Source organism: Lolium perenne, chromosome 3, assembly GCF_019359855.2.
Source record: "Lolium perenne isolate Kyuss_39 chromosome 3, Kyuss_2.0, whole genome shotgun sequence".
Classification (NCBI taxonomy): domain Eukaryota; kingdom Viridiplantae; phylum Streptophyta; class Magnoliopsida; order Poales; family Poaceae; genus Lolium; species Lolium perenne.
In genome coordinates, this window is record NC_067246.2 from 258,310,877 (window position 1) to 258,330,691 (window position 19,815).

Here is a 19,815-nt window from a genome sequence, read left to right on the forward strand (position 1 = left end):
ACAATGCGAAGCCCCTTCATGGTCGTCTACGGGTTCGAACCACCTACGGCAATTGATCTCCTTCCTCTTCCGCTACATGAACAAGTCAACATGGACATCGACAAACGAGCCCAATACATGAAGAAGCTACATGAAGAAAAAGGCACGGATCTTCAATGAAGGAGACCTAGTATGGTTACATCTCCGCAAGGACCGCTTCCCTCAAGAAAGAAACTCCAAGCTCAAGCCCCGAGGTGATGGTCCCTTCAAGGTCGTCAAGCGCATCAACGACAGTGCCTACGTCATCTACATACCAACATCCAAGTACTTGGTGAGCAACACGTTCAATGTGTCCGACCTCTCACCCTATCATGGCGATGAGGAGAACATAGAGTCGAGGACGACTCTTTCCCAAGGGGGGAGATGATGCAACCCTACCCAAGGTCGACACTACATCAAGACCGACAAGCCCTCCTCGTGGCCCAATGACACGAGCTCGTGCCCAAGCACTACACCAAGAGGTGAATTCGCTCCTCTCCACGTATACATTTGATACCCCCTTGGATGGCTTGCTACTTCATGCAAATACCCTATGTTCAATCAGGTACATCGACCAAGAAGCAAGCCATGGAGACCAAGCCAATGGAGAGAGAGCTGGAAATGAAGAAGATGGAGCTACAGCGCCCCAGCCGGAACTTCCGCCCCCCCAGGACCGGAACTTCCGGCCAGATGCTGCCAAGATGCCGCCAAGATGCTTTCCAGCACCCAGGGAAAAGCCTCCAGCCGGAACTTCCGCCCCGAGGGACCGGAACTTCCGCCCAAGTTCCGCCCTTGTTCCGGAAACATGCCAAATACATCCCGGGAACCATCTGCAAGGTATTTGGCCATTTCCAGAACTTGGCCGGAACTTCCGGCCCCCAGGACCGGAACTTCCGCCCAGCTTGACCGGAAGTTCCGCCCCTGCATGTTTCAGCACATCAGCACTTTCATCTTGTAACTTACCCCTTCGCCCCACCTACTATAAATAGCCTAGTTGGCTCAGATCTGAGATTAGACTTGATGTGAAATTAAACCTGAGCTTTGCTCACCCTTGTGGGAAACTACCTAGATCTTAGATCTTGTATCTACCCACCCGAGCTCCTTGTCGACTCATGAAGATCTCTTTGGCGACTTCTACCGATTGTTGGTCTTTTGCTTGCACTTCTACCTATTTGGTCTTTTGCTTGCACTTCTATCAACCTTCCGGTCTTTTTCGCCCTTCTAGATCTCTCGGGATTCGACTTGTCGATCTCTTTGCGGGACTTCTACCGGAAGGTCTTTTCTCGCAACCTCTATCGAGTTGGTGGTTCGGGCCAACGAGGGAAAACCGATTTGTGTGCGTGTGTGTGTGGTATCCCCACGATTCCCCTTCGCGTTCTTCGTGTTCATCGCGTTCATCCACCTCCCCCACGAATTCCACCCAAATCCGTGAAGATCGGGCCACCCCTAGGTCTTAGCCCACATCACACCTACTTGGCCAATGGAGCTACATATGAAGATAGAGGACCTCCACGATGGCACCATCATATGGATCATCAAGAGCGTCCCCAACATGATCGCCATCGACACACTTCTTCGAGCTCCACAAGGCGCCACCATGAGAGTGCTTATGCACAAGATCGTCGACTTCAAGTACATCATGTGGAGCATCATGAGCGTCCCCAATATGATCGTCATCGACACTCTTCTCCAAGCTCCACAAGGCGCCACAAGCGACATGCCAAGCCACATGAGCCATCATCTAGGCATGTTGAGGATCATCATCGACACACACCATCACATGATCGTCGTCGCCAACCACCATCTCATGGATTCCATCGACACATGTCACCACGTGATCTTCACCGACACAAGTCACCCCATGAGCGCCATCGACCAACATCGTCCACGGATCCTCGACGACACCCCTCAAGCAATGGTGATGATGCATGAAGACGAGAGCCTCAACATGAAGACGACCAACACCATCATTCGGTGTCTACCACTCCAAGGATGGCAAGTGCACATCGCGCATACCCTCCTCATGAGGCGACTTCCACCTCTTTTGCCACCACCACAATGGCCTCTAGCTCGTCATATGCCTATGGACTCCGATGCTACAAGTGCAAGCAACAAGGCCACCCTCCACGGGAATGTCCCAATCTCCTATGTGAGGTATGCAAGGCCAAGGGTCACATGGCGTGGCAATGCACATCGACGAGCACCGACATGCTCCACTTCGACGAGCTACAAGGCCAAGCCACCAAGAAGCCTACGGCGCCAACACTTCAATATGAAGACCTACAAGGCGAACACAAGGATGACGTGGATCCGAGCCTAGCTCTCCACGACACTACGGCGCCACCGATGGAGGACGACTTGGGAGGCGATAGAGTTGAGAAGGGTGAGCATGGGATTTTCCCTTCACCTATGGAGGCGCATGGAGATGAGAAAGTCGAGCCTACTCCCATATGCTTTATCGATGAGTTGGTACCCATCCCATGTGAGCTTGAGAGCCACCTAGCCCACTTGAGCGAGAGTGATAGTGAGTTGAGTGACTTCTACTCCACATGTGAGTTTGAGTGCTTCCAATTGGAGGACATGAGTGATACACAAAGTGAGTTGCGAGAGGTAGATGATAGGTCCATGGAGGACATCACATTTGCTAACACATTAACCTCTCCCTCTTTGGTGTCTCCTTATGTTGCACTAGGTTCCACGGAGGACGAGTTCCCGATCATGGAGACGATGTACATGGTGCATGACGATGAAGATATCTCACCATGCTTGCTCCAAGATGCACATGTAGACCACATGGATCCTCCTACTTCCACCACACCTACTTCAAATGAGTCGGCCTACAAAGGTAACAACATAGGTGTTGGTGATGCCATGATCCCACTAGTGGACATGATGATTTATGAGCGCATGCATGACCTTGATGATACATTTGCTACTTCACACGCTACTTTCACTTTCCCATGTGATGCTTTGCTTGATAACATTGTTGATCATGCGGAATTGATTGCTTGTGATACCATGACCATGCCATGCTACGAGAGTTTCACTTTTTCCCCGCTTGCTTGCCATGCTAACAATCATGATCATACTTGTGTTGTGACACCTTTGATGAACACTTGCTCCTTACATAGGGTTGTCGACAACAATGATAACATGCTCCACATGCTTTGCCCAAAATTCTTACATAATTCCATGATCCTTGCATCCAAGATTGTGAACAATTGCTCTTTCTTATGCTTGGTATGCAAGAATGCTTATTTCTTTGTCCATGAGATGGCCCCCATAGCCTTCTCACTCTTTGATGATCATGAGTTACCACATGCACCTTCTTGCCATATGCACCATCGCCATGCATTTCATTCTATTTTGCTTGACACTCATGGTGATGCGCACAAGTCTTGGACCATCATGATGGATGATGTGTTCCTCTACCATGCACACACGCTTTTTGTTTCCTCTATTGTGTGTATAGGTACCCGCATGACAACTTCCACCGCCACGGAGCATGAGTTGACGAAACGCGCAATTGAGAGCTACCCCAACAAGGACCTATCCCGCGGGAATCACACCAAAGGGTATGTTCCCACAAGCCTTCGCCCTCGTGGGTTTCCGACTTGCCTTGTCGAGTTTCCGGTTTGGTCCAACTCCTCGTCACCTCTTTTGCCTCTTATGCAACATATCTTGACACATCTTGCTGGCACAATGATTGTTGTATTTCTTGATGCTTTCATCATACACTTCGAGAATCTCAAGGACCATGTCATACATGTGAGAGACACCTTATGCATCTTGTGCCACATGTCACACAAAAAGTTGCTCTTCTTTGGATTTCACTTTTCACCTATGGCATTTGCATTGGATTCTTTGACACTTGAGGATACCCATACTAGGCTCACGCCAACCATAATCTCCCAAGCTCGAAGTCTCCATTGCTTTGCCATTGCACATAACAATTTTGCCCCAAATTTTGCCGCCGATACTTGCCTTTTGTTTGTTCCATTTGTTTGGGACAATACTACACCACACATTTTTGACACCATACAACTCTTACATGCACAAATTTTTGCCCCACCACAATTTGGATACATCGACACTCTTTTGGTTCCCATTTTTGCCAAATGCCTCTTGGAGAAACGACTTGATGCTTCGTATTTGCTTGAGAGTTTCTTGTTCGCCAATCACAAAATTGGCATCCACAAGCTTTCCATTCGCAGGTTGTTTTTCCCCAAGTTCTTCTTCGACCGCGACTTTTTCCCTCTACCACAACATGGGAGAATCGTCTTGGACTACACCGTCGGTGAGAAGGAACAAGAGTCGAGGACGACTCTTCCCCAAGGGGGGGGGAGATGATGCAGCCCCGCCTATCGTCGACGCTACACCATGGCCAAAGAGTCCCCCAAGTGGACCTTCAACCCTAACCCACGCTACATGCGACAAGGTGAACTCCTTCCTCTCGATACTCGACCTCGTCAATACCTTGAATGGAATGATACCTCATGTCGACATGTTATATGTCATTAGGTACAAGAGTCATCGAGGACGGGAGAGGAGGAACACCCATGGTGCAAGGAAGCGAGGGAAGGGAAGAGGAGCCATTCATCATGGTGCAAGGAAGAAGAAGAAGAAGAAGACGAAGAAGGAAGAGGAAGAAGAGGCAAGAGGGGAGAAGGGTCAGGCCGGCCCCAGGCCCGGTCTGACCGGCCCCCAGACCGGACTGCCCGGTTTCGACCGGATTTTCCGCCTGTGCCATCCGGAAGCATGTCCTGGGGCCGGCCTGACCCTTCTCCCCTCTTGCCTCTTCTTCCTCTTCCTTCTTCTTCTTCTGCTTCTTCTTCTTCTTCCTTGCACCATGATGAATGGCTCCTCTTCCCTTCCCTCGCTTCCTTGCACCATGGGCGTTCCTCCTCTCCGGTCCTCGATGACTCTTGTACCTAATGACATATAACATGTCGACATGAGGTAGCATTCCATTCAAGGTATTGACGAGGTCGAGTATCGAGAGGAAGGAGTTCACCTTGTCGCATGTAGCGTGGGTTAGGGTTGAAGGTCCACTTGGGGGACTCTTTGGCCATGGTGTAGCGTCGACGATAGGCGGGGCTGCATCAGAAAGGCTCCTGGCGGACAATCTGTTCTGCATGATGTTGACGGACACGTACCCATGTAGAAGAAGAAGTCTATATTTTGGGAGCTACCCTACTGGAAATTCCTAGAGGTTCACTCTGCAATCGACATGATGCACGTGACAAAAAATCTTTGCGTGAGCCTGCTAAACTTCTTGGGCGTGTATGAAAAGACAAAAGATACACCGGATGCACGAAAGGACCAGCAAAGTATCCACGAAGGAAACAACCTGAATCCAGAGAAGTATCAAGGTCCTTGTAACACCCCAACTTTTGTAACCTTGATTAATTGTCCATATTGCAAAAATTAGGGGGAAAAAAACTTTTTCTATAGACTAATTTAGATGAATTGCCTTGATTTGTTTGTTGTGATGAATTGCTTTGATCTGCCGCTAGATATATTGTCTTGATTTCTTGTTGAGTTCTGTCTTGAGTACCTCAAAGAACAACACCTCTAGTGGTCAGACATACAACTCACCTAATAAAACATATGTGTGACTTAGGTAAAATTGTTTTCCTTTTTACTACATCAAACTCTTCTCCTGATGGCAACATGAGTGTGCCATCTTGATATTCCTATTTGTGTTAGTCCAGCTCAAACCATCCTTGAATCCAAAATTTGGGATCATCTACCCTCATCACATCCTTCTCTTATACCCACTCATCATAGGTTGATTCTGAAGCCAAGTCAACAATCTGTTTTGGCAAGCTTATAAGTTCCAGACTTTGGCAGTTGATATCTAAGCAACCACCACTGTTATTGTTGACCTCAATGCATGGATCTCATCTATGCAACATCCTCTTCAACCTCCACGTCTTGCATGTCTCAGTCAATCCTTGCAGCTCATATATTCAACTTGATCTTGTATCCTATTCAATGATTCAACTCTAGATCACTTCCTTCAATTTTACCTCTTGTCTTTATTCAAGTTTAATCTTCACAAAACCAAGAGTGGGAATGGTGGGTACATTTTGTAGCCATCATCTACCCTTGAGAACACTTCTCCCTAAGTTAGTTTTCTCTCTCAAAAATCCTATTAATTTTCCTTCTCTAGTTTTGATCACAAAACTACTTCTAGTTTTATTAAATATTTTCAAGATAATTCTTCAAAGAGAACAAGGAACTGAAATGGGTTTTGTTTTCTCATCCCATTTCTACCAAGCACTGATTTCTAAAACATTACTCTCTATGTTGCTTTGTTTTTAACAAAAGGCTTGTTTATGGTACCCATACCATTTCTTGTTTACTTTAAATTTGAGAAAAACTCTACTTTACTTGAGAAAGTAGAATATGTTGAACCCCTATGTTCCAACTAGTTTTCTCTCAACATCTTGAAAATTCCATTCCACTTGAGTTCATTCCCAATTGTGTCTAGACAATTGAGGTGTTCCATATACTTTTCAAATGAATCCTTTCTCAAATGGCAAAACTTGCACATCTTATGCACATCTCTGATCTACCACATTGTATCCCCTCCATCCTCCAATTCTTGATCAAATGGATAATCATTTGATACTTTCAAATCACTCCCAATTGACCTCTTATTTGAAGAGTAACTTATATTTCATTATGCCTATCTCACTCCTCTATTATTTTCCATCATCACCTTGACCTCATGAATTGATGATGTATGTCAATATATTCATCCTTGTGAGTATATGGTTACTTCACTCACCATCTCTCCTAGCCTTGCTCTACCATTGTCTAAATCACCATCACCACCATCATCTCTTGGACACATCTTTTATCAGGTCAGAATGTCACCACCATCTACTTTAGCACCCTTGTGCATTAGTATCACTTTGCCTAAAATTGTATATCTTTTTAGGCCACCATTTTAGTAATTTGTGAGGCACTCAACCTTGGGTGTCATGCATATGTAGCAATTATCTCTTGTTGATCACTTGTGCATGGCCAAAAATATGTGGCCGGCCATGCCATGGCACACATGCATCATGCCTCTCCATTTCCCTCTCTCTCACATAATTACTCCACCTTGGGATGCCTCTCCTCCTTTGTCCCTTCCCAATGCCACAAATAAATTCAGCTTGGGTCAAATATCTCTTCCCCAAACCAGCCTCCCAACTAACCCAATCAATGAAGAGGCTACCTCCCAACCAACCCAATCAATGAGGAGGCAGCCCACCCCCTCTCCCTCTATATAAAGAGGCTTGGCAGCCCACCCCCTCCCCACTTGCTCTCACTTTTCCACTCCCCACTCTCTCCTCCACTCCCACACACTCTCCTCCTACCTCTCCCCACGAAATTTCTGCTCCTCCTAGCTTCATGGCCGGCCATGGCCATGGAAAGCTCACCAAGATGCAGCTCCTTCCTCCCTCAAGCTCATCCTCACCATGAGAGCCTCCCCCTCCATCTTCTCCCCAACCTTAGATGGTTTAATCTCCTCTTCTTCTCCCTCCATTGCTAAGATTGGATCTTGATGCAGGTGCATGTTGGTCCAAGCATGGAGAAGGTTGAGCTATCCTCAGATCTGAAGTTCTTGAGCAAAGTTCGTCCAAAACCTTGCAGTAATTTCTGTTTCTTGCTGTTTCAGATTCTGGTACGATCTTGTAAAATCCGACAAATCTCGTGTGCAGATCCAAATCGAGTGGTTCAAAGTTCTACAGATAGGTATTGAAAATATCTACAACTTAGCGTTGGTCTCATCCTCAAATTCGTTACGGATTTTGCATGATAAATAAAGTTCTGCAAACATGCAGAATCATTGTTTGTTAGATTTCTTCCGTTTTACAAAACCTTTTTGAGCAAACTCAATTTTGGGTGAAAGCCCTCTCCAGTACCTTCATTTTGGCATTGGGTTCACTTCAAATGACCTAATGGAATTGAAATGGTTCACAGATCAAGATCTGGTCAGATCTGACTTTGTCGAATTAAATCAGGAGCTTGGAAACGAATTTTTGAATGAAACCAGTTGGGTAAGAACCACCTTTACAATACCTTTCAGATGCAGCTGACCTCATATTTTTATGAGTTGTGTACGATTTGTGGTGAATTAAACTTATTCTGTGTGTTCTGCAGACATGGCTGTTAGCTTTTAATTCATCAAAAATCCATTTTTGAACCTAATTGAGTGATTCTACTTCTGTAGGATTGCTGAATGTTTTCTTAATCATCTCAAACAAGTTTCAAACCTTTATATGTTCTGCAACTCCATAGTTAAAGCAAATGGTGAAAACATGCAGTGAACTTGTAAATCCATTTGTGAGAGTTTCAGAAATATTTTGAACCCAAATCCAATTGCGTGTGAATCTCTGTTTAATTACCTTTCAAATGCCAGTGGCCTCATATTTTTAGGATGTTTCTACGATTTATGGCTTACAGATCTTGTTTTCTGTATAGTCAGATTCAAAGAAATTCCTAAAATTGTAGGTTTGATATTTTTGGGTGTTTCCAATTGGGTTAGTCTTGTATTTGTACTGGCTACCTTGGAAAAATATTGTTAGTCTCTGTTCACACATATTTTTTTGCTGTTAGTAATGTTTATGTGTGACATGCATTGTTGAAGCAAAACTTTTCGGTTTATTTAAAACCCTTGACAAACTCTTTTTAGTAGAGTTGGGCAACCTTTGTTTTATGCTTGCAAAACAAAACCTCTGCAACTTAACATTAGCTCTTTTGTTTTGCTTAAGTTTCCAAATGATGTGGAATATGGTTTGCTTCCTATTTTGGATGTAGTGTTTTGGGAGCAAATTAAATTGGGAAAACTGATTTCTACTCTTCCAAAAATGTTTGAAATTGTATTGTGCATGTGTTTGATGCCAAACTAATGCATTTGTCCTCTTCATGATGTTATCTACCAGGGGATATTTGGTTTATACCATGGTGATAACCGAGAGAGGCAATTGCTAAGTTGTGACGCACTCATACCTCTACTAGGTAAATAAATGTGGTTTTCTAAATTAAAACTCTTAAAGTTGTTTTGTGGTATCTATAAGTCCTTAGTATGTTATACCTTGGCTGCATGGTTATTGTTGTTTGTTGAATGTTGTTTTGTTGGTGCAATGTGTTTATTGTGTTCCTTTTATATTTTCCGACGATAGATGCGAACAATTCCGGAGAAGAAGAAGAAGTGGTTCGGACAAGGATTTTATTTATATTGACGGGATTCTTATATTGATGAAGTTGAAGAAGTCCAGGGACAAATAAGCCAAGGCAAGCCATCTTTTGATCTCTGTTTTGGTGTCTAGTTGGATGTCATTTGTTGATGTCCAAAGCACCTTGAATTCTATGTGTGTTATTCTCTCTATTTATGTCATCTATGTGTGTTTCCAAGTGGGGTACTCCCTAGTGGTGATACTCCACCTTTGTCTTGTGATTATGGGATACATGGCATCATGACCGTGCTACTCCCATTGGTTATCATGTATGCCCAACTTGAGCATGCATAATCTCAAGAAAATAACTTACATCACACCCACCCCCTTTGTAGTATAGAGGTGTCTATGTCATGATCTTGGTGTATTCTCCAATTGAGAGGAGTATGCCGTGCACCCTATTGGAGAGTATGTTGGATAGTAATACTCCACTATCTAAGTTGTATAGTTACCACCACAAATCTGAGAGTATATTCCTCCTTGTGTTGTCATAATACATGCTTACCATAAGCAAGTATGATTCACTCCACTACACCTTTATACCCCTCTATGGCGTGATGACTCTCATCTCGGCCGTAGTGCAATAGTAGTTCAGCTCATGAAACTTTAGGTTGGGAACCCCTCAAGGTTTTACCTTGTTGTAAAAGTTTTTGATAAAACCTTGGGCATGATGTTTTCCCCAAGTGAGAATTTATGAAAGGAAAGGATTTGGTAAAAATGATGAGGATATGAAAAAGGTTGGGTTTTATGAAAACTTTGGCGCCTAAGTACTCACCCATGACAATTAACTAGCGCAACCACAATATCCAAAGTGGGCACGGGCTTAGTCCGTAGTTTGTTGAAGTTGACATGAGATACCTTCACCACTCTCTAGGAGGGTCACGATGACCTCTGACACCGGGTTGCGCTCTAAAGGAGGCATACACTGCATTAACTTGCAGCCGGACGATTACTGAGGGTCTTCTGTCATGGCGCCGGAGATACGCTCAAAAGGAGGTATGCTGCCGGGGTGCCGGGAAGGGGTAAGCCCGCAGGGAAGGACTCATGACAAGGGAGACAGGCGAAAGGCTATGACTGATTATCCGAGACTCGCATACTTTAGTATGACGAACCGGGGATGATCTCGGCGGATTTATCGGTTCTTGTGGGGAAAGTGCGCACACTCTGCAGAGTTAAATCTATTCGAATAGCCGCGTCCGCGGTCATGGACGGTTGGAATGGCTGTTGCTTAGCCTGATGAGTTTTGGTTTACAAAATGGTTTGGCAAATGAAAGGAAAGAACTTGTTTTGATGTACCGGAAGGGTACGGGAAAGGTTGTGTCGACCATATGGAGATGGTCGGGAAGGACAAATAAATTGGGTTGCTCCCTTCCTAGTGTTTCATGTAGAGGAACTTTTCTTTAACAAAGATATAGAGATGTCATAGGACTTCCCTAGCAATCCCTTCAAATGAGATGGTGGTATGCTAACTCTTCTTTAACAAAGATATAGAGATGTCATAGAACCACCATAGTGTCCGCATCACTTGAGATGCCGGTATGCTATATCAACAAGAGAAACTATTTCTCTTTCACATGCTTTATCCACGAGAGAAACTATTCTTCCTCTCTTGTCTTCTTTAGTTAGAATTGTTATCACCTTCTTGATGGTTTGCGAGTACAATTCAAATGTACTCACGGCTTTGTCCCTGGCTATTTACTTGGCCAGACTTGGAGGAACACGATGGATGAAGAAGGAGTTGACGACGTCTATGCGAGCTAGGAACGTCTTCCCAGTCAGTTGCCTGTAGGGTTTAAGGCGAATGACTTGGGCTCCGCGCTGTTGAAGTGATGATGCTACTCTGATGTTTAGTTAGGCCCTTCGAGGCTATTATGTAAGTAATGGTCATGTGACATTATTGTAATTTTCTTATTCCGCTTTGTAATGGATGGTGTAATTTGATATCAGTTCGGTTATGTGTTCACGGCGCACTGATCATGGGATCGTGAACTATATACATAACAGGGTATTTCGGACAGTTAGTCCGGGGTCCCCACAGAGCTGGTATCAGAGCCATCCCGATCGTAGGAGACCTTAGTTAGCATGGACGTTAGTTAGGAAACAAGTACTTGGACAAAACTATTTACAAAACAAATTGTTTCTTTAGTCGGAAGTATAGCTTCTACTCCTCTTATTTATTCAAAGCTTCTAAAATTCTTACCTCTCCGCTTTATAAAAAGGTTTGAAAATTCTTACTCTATTGTCTCAGCCAATTCAAACCTACATATTGGACGATGTCCCCAACTCAGACTGGAGACTCGAACTCGAAGATGGCTCAATCCCTCAGGAAGACTCATATATCTCCAACTGCAGCTATTGAAGATTGGATGCCGACGTAGCCGTGTGCTTGTTGGGATGATAACATCATGTCTTTGGTTGTCACCAAAGTCTGTCAAGGAGCTGACCTTCTTCCTCCGTGGACTTGCACTTTTTGCAGTCATCTGGGATCAAGTCCTCAGTTCTTGACTAGTAATTTTTAGGCCAGCTACAAGAAGTTGACGATTTCGGGAGTACCTCAACAACTACCTCTTCGAAGACCTCACGTCCCCGGGATGTTGAGCAAGAAGACTACGCAGTTTTCTCCTCCGCCTCAACATAGAAGACCGAACACCAGGCCTGCTTCGCAACCAACTGCCCCGAAAATCCATGTTGGAGTCCATAAGAGCAAAATGAAGACGGCAACATATGTGACCAGCCCCCAAACCAATAGGATGGATAGGACAAACTCAATCGCTTTGATTGAGCTACCCCCACGCATTAGGCATTCCATGGGTACTTAGGTTACCATGCCTGGTTTGATGATTGCTTGTAGTTCCCTTGTGTGCTGCCTTGAGTGTCTTTTGTTTGTTTGTTGTGTGTATAATTGTCTTGGCTTTTCGGTCTGAAAAACACCCTTAGTGTGATAAACTAGCTTAGAAAGCCTCCCAAAGATGTTTTCACCCTCACCTACCTCGCCGATGTTTTGCTAACTGCTAGTTAGTTGGATAAGTTAACGAAAAGCTCTAACTCTACCCCCGTTAGCAGTTGTTTTTCAAACATCAGGAAAACTAACCCAAACCCCCATCTACGCTAACTTCCTTCAATATCAGCTGGAGCATCTCGACTACGCCAAGAAAGAAGAAGCCCTACCTTCAAGAATGACTGCACCTCTGCGAGAAGACATACTAATTTGGACTAACCTTGGAGCATAATCGCGCTAACCTCGAGGATATTTTCTTGAAAACTACCCTCTAACACACCGTCTAACAAGTTGAGTGAACAATAGCGTCAAAGCCAAGCTACATCACATGGTTCATCTGGTCCTCATCAAGTGAAGGCTCCTGAAGATACCTCAAGACTCAAGACTTTAGGCGTAGTTTACCCGCTAACTTCTTAGTTGCTACTGAAGTCAGCACCGACCCTCAAGCTGAAGATTGTCTTCGACGACCCCTGTTGCTGCTTCATATGGGTACCAACCAGGCGTTTCATCAACTTATTAACTCACGGCGCGTCCCCTATGGTTTAGTTAACACCGTGAGTGCCTCTTGAAGTTGCGGTCTGCACGTCGCCCCTGAAGATTCTTCAACTGAGTACGGAAGATCGATGACTCCTTCAGAAGCCCCCGACAGGACCGCAAGGCAGAAGCTCTAAGATTTTCCGAAAGTCCGATGAAAAATCTTAAGGGTGGAAGTCTTCCACTAAAAGTTGGAGCTAACCCTAACATTTTAAACCTTTCTAACACACCGTTGGAAATGTGGGATGCACTAACCCCTCTTGAAGCCGTGGACTACTCAACGCCCACTGAAGATGTTCAACTCCAAAGATCAATGGCTTCTCCAAAAAGCGCCCGACAAGACCCGTGGCCGAAGCTTACGCTTTTAACGCCCCCTCCCCGATGAACAATTTTAAGGGTGGAAGACTTCGTCTTCCACTAAATTTAAGCTAACTCTAAAAAGTTTTCAACCCTGCTCAAGCACCATTGGGTGCACTAACTCTCCCACAATCATGAACCCCGCTAGGATCATTAAGAAGGTATAGATCCAACATCTGCACGGAGTCGTCAGCCTCTTCATGAAGCTCGCCATCGTCAGAAATCCATCATGTCTCTCACAAGCTAAAGTTGCGACCCTCTCCACACAAAGGCATGTCTACATAAAAATGGAGTCTAATTTTCGTTAAACTTTACAACCCCTCTAGTTCTATGCTTAGTAATCTCGGGACGAGATTATTTTAAGGGTGGAAGATCTGTAACACCCCAACTTTTTGCAAGCTTGTTTAATTATCCAAAGTGCAAAAATTAGGGGGAACAAAAACTTTTTCTATAGACTAATTTAGATGAATTGCCTTGATTTGTTTGTTGTGATGAATTGCTTTGATCTGCCGCTAGATATATTGTCTTGATTTCTTGTTGAGTTCTGTCTTGAGTACCTCAAAGAACAACACCTCTAGTGGTCAGACATACAACTCACCTAATAAAACACATGTGTGACTTAGGTAAAATTGTTTTCCTTTTTACTACATCAAACTCTTCTCCTGATGGCAACATGAGTGTGCCATCTTGATATTCCTATTTGTGTTAGTCCAGCTCAAACCATCCTTGAATCCAAAATTTGGGATCATCTACCCTCATCACATCCTTCTCTTATACCCACTCATCATAGGTTGATTCTGAAGCCAAGTCAACAATCTGTTTTGGCAAGCTTATAAGTTCCAGACTTTGGCAGTTGATATCTAAGCAACCACCACTGTTATTGTTGACCTCAATGCATGGATCTCATCTATGCAACATCCTCTTCAACCTCCACGTCTTGCATGTCTCAGTCAATCCTTGCAGCTCATATATTCAACTTGATCTTGTATCCTATTCAATGATTCAACTCTAGATCACTTCCTTCAATTTTACCTCTTGTCTTTATTCAAGTTTAATCTTCACAAAACCAAGAGTGGGAATGGTGGGTACATTTTGTAGCCATCATCTACCCTTGAGAACACTTCTCCCTAAGTTAGTTTTCTCTCTCAAAAATCCTATTAATTTTCCTTCTCTAGTTTTGATCACAAAACTACTTCTAGTTTTATTAAATATTTTCAAGATAATTCTTCAAAGAGAACAAGGAACTGAAATGGGTTTTGTTTTCTCATCCCATTTCTACCAAGCACTGATTTCTAAAACATTACTCTCTATGTTGCTTTGTTTTTAACAAAAGGCTTGTTTATGGTACCCATACCATTTCTTGTTTACTTTAAATTTGAGAAAAACTCTACTTTACTTGAGAAAATAGAATATGTTGAACCCCTATGTTCCAACTAGTTTTCTCTCAACATCTTGAAAATTCCATTCCACTTGAGTTCATTCCCAATTGTGTCTAGACAATTGAGGTGTTCCATATACTTTTCAAATGAATCCTTTCTCAAATGGCAAAACTTGCACATCTTATGCACATCTCTGATCTACCACATTGTATCCCCTCCATCCTCCAATTCTTGATCAAATGGATAATCATTTGATACTTTCAAATCACTCCCAATTGACCTCTTATTTGAAGAGTAACTTATATTTCATTATGCCTATCTCACTCCTCTATTATTTTCCATCATCACCTTGACCTCATGAATTGATGATGTATGTCAATATATTCATCCTTGTGAGTATATGGTTACTTCACTCACCATCTCTCCTAGCCTTGCTCTACCATTGTCTAAATCACCATCACCACCATCATCTCTTGGACACATCTTTTATCAGGTCAGAATGTCACCACCATCTACTTTAGCACCCTTGTGCATTAGTATCACTTTGCCTAAAATTGTATATCTTTTTAGGCCACCATTTTAGTAATTTGTGAGGCACTCAACCTTGGGTGTCATGCATGTGTAGCAATTATCTCTTGTTGATCACTTGTGCATGGCCAAAAATATGTGGCCGGCCATGCCATGGCACACATGCATCATGCCTCTCCATTTCCCTCTCTCTCACATAATTACTCCACCTTGGGATGCCTCTCCTCCTTTGTCCCTTCCCAATGCCACAAATAAATTCAGCTTGGGTTAAATATCTCTTCCCCAAACCAGCCTCCCAACTAACCCAATCAATGAAGAGGCTACCTCCCAACCAACCCAATCAATGAGGAGGCAGCCCACCCCCTCTCCCTCTATATAAAGGGGCTTGGCAGCCCACCCCCTCCTCACTTGCTCTCACTTTTCCACTCCCCACTCTCTCCTCCACTCCCACACACTCTCCTCCTACCTCTCCCCACGAAATTACTGCTCCTCCTAGCTTCATGGCCGGCCATGGCCATGGAAAGCTCACCAAGATGCAGCTCCTTCCTCCCTCAAGCTCATCCTCACCATGAGAGCCTCCCCCTCCATCTTCTGCCCAACCTTAGATGGTTTAATCTCCTCTTCTTCTCCCTCCATTGCTAAGATTGGATCTTGATGCAGGTGCATGTTGGTCCAAGCATGGAGAAGGTTGAGCTATCCTCAGATCTGAAGTTCTTGAGCAAAGTTCGTCCAAAACCTTGCAGTAATTTCTGTTTCTTGCTGTTTCAGATTCTGGTACGATCTTGTAAAATCCGCCAAATCTTGTGTGCAGATCCAAATCGAGTGGTTCAAAGTTCTACAGATAGGTATTGAAAATATCTACAACTTGGCGTTGGTCTCATCCTCAAATTCGTTACGGATTTTGCATGATAAATAAAGTTCTGCAAACATGCAGAATCATTGTTTGTTAGATTTCTTCCGTTTTACAAAACCTTTTTGAGCAAACTTAATTTTGGGTGAAAGCCCTCTCCAGTACCTTCATTTTGGCGTTGGGTTCACTTCAAATGACCTAATGAAATTGAAATGGTTTACAGATCAAGATCTGGTCAGATCTGACTTTGTCGAATTAAATCAGGAGCTTGGAAACGAATTTTTGAATGAAACCAGTTGGGTAAGAACCACCTTTACAATACCTTTCAGATGCAGCTGACCTCATATTTTTATGAGTTGTGTACGATTTGTGGTGAATTAAACTTATTCTGTGTGTTCTGCAGACATGGCTGTTAGCTTTTAATTCATCAAAAATCCATTTTTGAACCTAATTGAGTGATTCCACTTCTGTAGGATTGCTGAATGTTTTCTTAATCATCTCAAACAAGTTTCAAACCTTTATCTGTTCTGCAACTCCATAGTTAAAGCAAATGGTGAAAACATGCAGTGAACTTGTAAATCCATTTGTGAGAGTTTCAGAAATATTTTGAACCCAAATCCAATTGCGTGTGAATCTCTGTTTAATTACCTTTCAAATGCCAGTGGCCTCATATTTTTAGGATGTTTCTACGATTTATGGCTTACAGATCTTGTTTTCTGTACAGTCAGATTCAAAGAAATTCCTAAAATTGTAGGTTTGATATTTTTGTGTGTTTCCAATTGGGTTAGTCTTGTATTTGTACTGGCTACCTTGGAAAAATATTGTTAGTCTCTGTTCACACATATTTTTTTGCTGTTAGTAATGTTTATGTGTGACATGCATTATTGAAGCAAAACTTTTCGGTTTATTTAAAACCCTTGACAAACTCTTTTTAGTAGAGTTGGGCAACCTTTGTTTTATGCTTGCAAAACAAAACCTCTGCAACTTAACATTAGCTCTTTTGTTTTGCTTAAGTTTCCAAATGATGTGGAATATGGTTTGCTTCCTATTTTGGATGTAGTGTTTTGGGAGCAAATTAAATTGGGAAAACTGATTTCTACTCTTCCAAAAATGTTTGAAATTGTATTGTGTATGTGTTTGATGCCAAACTAATGCATTTGTCCTCTTCATGATGTTATCTACCAGGGGATATTTGGTTTATACCATGGTGATAACTGAGAGAGGCAATTGCTAAGTTGTGACGCACTCATACCTCTACTAGGTAAATAAATGTGGTTTTCTAAATTAAAACTCTTAAAGTTGTTTTGTGGTATCTATAAGTCCTTAGTATGTTATACCTTGGCTGCATGGTTATTGTTGTTTGTTGAATGTTGTTTTGTTGGTGCAATGTGTTTATTGTGTTCCTTTTATATTTTCCGACGATAGATGCGAACAATTCCGGAGAAGAAGAAGAAGTGGTTCGGACAAGGATTTTATTTATATTGACGGGATTCTTATATTGATGAAGTTGAAGAAGTCCAGGGACAAATAAGCCAAGGCAAGCCATCTTTTGATCTCTGTTTTGGTGTCTAGTTGGATGTCATTTGTTGATGTCCAAAGCACCTTGAATTCTATGTGTGTTATTCTCTCTATTTATGTCATCTATGTGTGTTTCCAAGTGGGGTACTCCCTAGTGGTGATACTCCACCTTTGTCTTGTGATTATGGGATACATGGCATCATGGCCGTGCTACTCCCATTGGTTATCATGTATGCCCAACTTGAGCATGCATAATCTCAAGAAAATAACTTACATCACACCCACCCCTTTGTAGTATAGAGGTGTCTATGTCATGATCTTGGTGTATTCTCCAATTGAGAGGAGTATGCCGTGCACCCTATTGGAGAGTATGTTGGATAGTAATACTCCACTATCTAAGTTGTATAGTTACCACCACAAATCTGAGAGTATATTCCTCCTTGTGTTGTCATAATACATGCTTACCATAAGCAAGTATGATTCACTCCACTACACCTTTATACCCCTCTATGGCGTGATGACTCTCATCTCGGCCGTAGTGCAATAGTAGTTCAGCTCATGAAACTTTAGGTTGGGAACCCCTCAAGGTTTTACCTTGTTGTAAAAGTTTTTGATAAAACCTTGGGCATGATGTTTTCCCCAAGTGAGAATTTATGAAAGGAAAGGATTTGGTAAAAATGATGAGGATATGAAAAAGGTTGGGTTTTATGAAAACTTTGGCGCCTAAGTACTCACCCATGACAATTAACTAGCGCAACCACAATATCCAAAGTGGGCACGGGCTTAGTCCGTAGTTTGTTGAAGTTGACATGAGATACCTTCACCACTCTCTAGGAGGGTCACGATGACCTCTGACACCGGGTTGCGCTCTAAAGGAGGCAATACACTGCATTAACTTGCAGCCGGACGACATCGAGGGTCTTCTCGTCATGGCGCCGGAGATACGCTCAAAAGGAGGTATGCTGCCGGGGTGCCGGGAAGGGGTAAGCCCGCAGTGGAAGGACTCATGACAAGGGAGACAGGCGAAAGGCTATGACTGATTATCCGAGACTCGCATACTTTAGTATGACGAAACGGGGATGATCTCGGCGGATTTATCGGTTCTTGTGGGGAAAGTGCGCACCCTCTGCAGAGTTAAATCTATTCGAATAGCCGCGTCCGCGGTCATGGACGGTTGGAATGGCTGTTGCTTAGCCTGATGAGTTTTGGTTTACAAAATGGTTTGGCAAATGAAAGGAAAGAACTTGTTTTGATGTACCGGAAGGGTACGGGAAAGGTTGTGTCGACCATATGGAGATGGTCGGGAAGGACAAATAAATTGGGTTGCTCCCTTCCTAGTGTTTCATGTAGAGGAACTTTTCTTTAACAAAGATATAGAGATGTCATAGGACTTCCCTAGCAATCCCTTCAAATGAGATGGTGGTATGCTAACTCTTCTTTAACAAAGATATAGAGATGTCATAGAACCACCATAGTGTCCGCATCACTTGAGATGCCGGTATGCTATATCAACAAGAGAAACTATTTCTCTTTCACATGCTTTATCCACGAGAGAAACTATTCTTCCTCTCTTGTCTTCTTTAGTTAGAATTGTTATCACCTTCTTGATGGTTTGCGAGTACAATTCAAATGTACTCACGGCTTTGTCCCTGGCTATTTACTTGGCCAGACTTGGAGGAACACGATGGATGAAGAAGGAGTTGACGACGTCTATGCGAGCTAGGAACGTCTTCCCAGTCAGTTGCCTGTAGGGTTTAAGGCGAATGACTTGGGCTCCGCGCTGTTGAAGTGATGATGCTACTCTGATGTTTAGTTAGGCCCTTCGAGGCTATTATGTAAGTAATGGTCATGTGACATTATTGTAATTTTCTTATTCCGCTTTGTAATGGATGGTGTAATTTGATATCAGTTCGGTTATGTGTTCACGGCGCACTGATCATGGGATCGTGAACTATATACATAACAGGGTATTTCGGACAGTTAGTCCGGGGTCCCCACAGTCCTGCCAGCTACGCTCTTACCAAAGAAGAGAAGGAGATCTTTTTTGAAGTCCCGAGTAGCATCAAGGTCCCGTCTGGCTTCTCGTCGAATATAAAGGGAATAATAAACATGTCAGAGAAAAAGTTTCAAAACCTAAAGTCTCATGACTGCCACGTGATTATGACACAATTACTTCCGGTTGCATTGAGGGGGCTTCTGCCGGAAAATGTTCGAGTACCCATTGTGAAGCTATGTGCGTTCCTCAATGCAATTTCTCAGAAGGTGATCAATCCACTAACTCTACAAAATTTACAGAAGGATATGGTGCAATCTCGAGTCAGCTTCGAGTTGGTGTTACATCCTTCTTCAATATTATGACACATCTCCTAGTTCACCTGGTCGAAGAGATTGGCGTTC

General features: G+C 43.3%; 2 long non-coding RNA genes across 5 annotated transcripts; both read left to right on the forward strand.

Moving 5' to 3' along the window:
• Nucleotides 1–7,368: 7,368 nt before the first annotated feature.
• LOC127344845 (uncharacterized) lies at nucleotides 7,369–19,343 on the forward strand. Of its 4 annotated transcripts, none has more exons than XR_011755960.1 (7): nucleotides 7,369–7,612; nucleotides 7,694–7,770; nucleotides 7,999–8,075; nucleotides 8,961–9,036; nucleotides 9,201–9,312; nucleotides 17,326–17,437; nucleotides 19,088–19,343. It is a non-coding gene; the product is annotated as an uncharacterized lncRNA (long non-coding RNA). The 4 variants fall into 4 exon arrangements; XR_011755957.1 differs by having other exon boundaries at nucleotides 7,373–7,648; nucleotides 7,737–7,770; XR_011755959.1 differs by lacking the exon at nucleotides 7,694–7,770 and having other exon boundaries at nucleotides 7,374–7,648.
• Nucleotides 15,338–16,662, forward strand: LOC139838580 (uncharacterized). The gene is made up of 3 exons (XR_011755961.1): nucleotides 15,338–15,773; nucleotides 15,862–15,895; nucleotides 16,124–16,662. It is a non-coding gene; the product is annotated as an uncharacterized lncRNA (long non-coding RNA).
• Nucleotides 19,344–19,815: the final 472 nt, after the last annotated feature.